A 2,910-nucleotide genomic window follows, 5' to 3' on the forward strand; every position below is an offset into this window, starting at 1 on the left:
ACATTTGTTAAAAATCAGCCATCTCTTCCCTGATTGGTATTTAAAAAGTTGGTTGGTCCATCGCTATTGTAAGTCAAAATTCTACCATCATAAGGCCCTCACTTCTTGTTTTTTAGAGACAAGGTCTCGTTTTGTCAACCAAGCTGGAGTGTCATCCAGGCAGGATCATAGCTCCCTGTAACTTCAACTCCTGGTCTCAAATGCTCCTCCTGCCTCAGTCTTCCAAGTAGCTAAGACTACAGGTGTACACGACCGTGCCCAGCTAAGTTTTTATTTTTAATTTTTTGTACAGACATGGTCTATGTTGCCCAGGTTGGGCTTGAACTTCTGGCTTCAAGTGCTCCTCTTGCCTCCACCTAACAAAGCTCTGGCATTATAGGTGTAAGGCACCTTCTCCAGCCTGGCTCTCAATACTTGTAGCCATGCTGTGTATTTTCTCCCACCCGAAAGTGGAGCAGGATCCTAGACCAGTCCACTTTCCCCAACAGGAGCCGCCCAGGACCACTGTAAGGACAGTTAACTGCTTATAGCACTAAAAAGTTCACAACACTTTCTAAATCTTCAACATTAGGAAAGACTCAGAAAGATATCATTATCTTGCCATTTCTCACAGATTCAAGTTTCTCAGCCAATAGGCTAAATCTAGTCCTCCTGGGAACGACCTAATTAACGTAGAATAGAATCCAAAGGCAGACTTGAAAAACGGAAGTCGTCTTTGGTTTACTTTAACTTCTTTCTCTGAAACGAAATTTTGGAGTGCCAACATAGCCAAACAGAATAAACAACTTCATAAGTTGCTTGTAATTGTTTCCTGGAGCAGATAAATGCTGGCTTAGTGAACAATCTGGAATGTGGTCAGTAATTTCTCTCTTTGTTTCAGATGTACTGTCAGTGTGAGGCAGTTTCCAACTGATTCAGCGTTTTCCTAAAGTGACAGGGCTTGGCAGAGGTGGTGATAATAGTGCCTGTGTCAACTACATTTCAACTATTCTGACTCCAGGTTATTAATAGCCCCTATATGATAGTCTTGCTTCTGTGATATTCACGGATTATGTTAAACGTTTCCCAAAGTCTGAGCAAAATCAAACCTAACAGAATCTTTTTTTTGATCCTTTGTACAAAGTAGAAGAAATACCAGACAGATTGTGTACTTCGCGGTAAACAACTGGTGGTGCATGGGAACAGTTTGAATAGCAATTTACCAACCGCCACAACCAGGCTAGTACTCTACCAGAGCCTAACAAACTCGCTTGCATTTGAAAGGGACCTCCCTCCTGTTTCCGAATACAAAGCCTCGTGGAGTTCATCGTGGCCAGACAGACCCAGTGAGGACACAGAAATGCAATCTGTGCACTTCTGTCTGCAACTGATTACTATCAGTCAAGTGATGCCCAAGTCACAAGGGTCACTTCCTTTAAGCAAGTCTGTGTCATCTCCGAGCTGTGAAGCAACCAGGTCATCTCCCACAGAATGAGAGTACACTGACTGGCACTGCTGTCCTCACATGCAAGTCCTCAGCACTCTTTAGAAGCTTGGGCTGAAATTCTGCAGGCGCGGCCACACCCCCAATGCACCCCGCAAGATCTCCTCGCCCGCAGGGACCTTCTCCGGTTCCTGGCGAACCTCCACTTCGTCCGCAGGAGCCCGCGCCGCGCGCCGCCCGCCCTCTGGCCTTCCCCCGGGAGAGGCCTTTCAGTGCCCGAGGCTCCTTTCTCCTGGAGCCCGCAGCGGCAGCGCACCCGGCGGGTCACCGCAGGATCCCGGGGAAGGAGACAGCTCCGGCACTGCGGGCGGGAAAGCGAGAAAGAGGCCAGATCTCCATGCCTTGTCCCTGCACCACCGCGGCCGGGAAGCTGGGGGCCCGGATGCAGGCAATTCCACCAGTCGCTAGGGAGGAAAGCCTGAAACCCGGCTTTGGTCAGAGAATTTAGGCGGAAGGTAAAAACGTGTGGAGCTCTCAGGAGAGCACCCACGGCTACCCGCGCCTCTTCCTTCAGCCAGACCCCAAACAGCCACCCGCCAGGACGCCGCCGCCGCCCCCTCACTCACCTACTTGCCACCGCCTGCGCCTCGGCTGCCGCGGGCGCAAGCACCGCAACCGCAGCCCCGCCCCCGCCCCCGGCATGGCCCCGCCCTCACCACGCCCCGCGCCCGGCCCCTCGCGCGCGTCCCCAGAGTTCCGGAGCCCGCTTCACGCTATGGTTGTTTCCCTGTTTGTTTTCTAATGGTTAATCTTTATCAGATGTTTTCTTGTTCGCCCTCAGTGAGTACTGTGAGAGCAAGTAGAGGGGAAAGAAGGTGGGAAAAACAGAAACACACACCTCCTAAACCCACACCTGCTTTAGCTAGACCCCGCCCCCGACTGAAGGAACTGGGCAGCAGGGACGGCTGACGCAGCAAGCGTCATCTTTAACGTGGGCGGAACTTGTCGCTGCTTGACGCACCTCTCTTTCCTAGCGGGACACCGTAGGTTACGTCTGACTGTTTGCCTTATGCGATGACGTTGATGCAGGAGGCTCGCGAAGCGGGGCGGGGCAACTTGCCAGGTTCTGTTACCTTAGACGCGCACTGGGGGAGCGTGGGGGCAATACCTTGCGCGAACCGTAATCGGAGAGCCTGCTGGGCCCAGTGAAAGTGAAGCCGTTTTCGTGGTTTCGAATGGTTTTGTTTGTGCTTGGCAGTTGTGGGCGCTCAACAAATTGGTGGATGAAATTTTGTTAGACACTGTTAAGTACATTCAAAACTCCACCGCAAACCCTGGTAGGGGACCGTTCGGGCACTGCGGGCGGGAATCCGCCCCCACACCGCAGTTTTTCCTTTGCATACAAGAATTCTCTCAAGCATGATTTTCACACTGGGGAGTGTAATTTTTGCTAGTTGCAATATGTGGATGAGTTTTTTTTTTTTTTT

The 2,910-nt window shown here is 51.2% G+C and overlaps 1 protein-coding gene across 1 annotated transcript in view; it reads right to left on the reverse strand.

Moving 5' to 3' along the window:
* Positions 1 to 2,123, reverse strand: part of C9orf72 (C9orf72-SMCR8 complex subunit) — a 28,734-nt gene extending 26,611 nt beyond the window's left edge. Inside the window, exon 1 of the mRNA XM_017508891.2 lies at positions 2,050 to 2,123. The gene's annotated coding sequence lies outside the window, so the exon portion shown is untranslated. The remainder of the gene's footprint in view (positions 1 to 2,049) is intronic.
* Positions 2,124 to 2,910: the final 787 nt, after the last annotated feature.

This window comes from Cebus imitator, unplaced genomic scaffold (assembly GCF_001604975.1).
Source record: "Cebus imitator isolate Cc_AM_T3 unplaced genomic scaffold, Cebus_imitator-1.0 Scaffold403, whole genome shotgun sequence".
NCBI lineage: Eukaryota > Metazoa > Chordata > Mammalia > Primates > Cebidae > Cebus > Cebus imitator.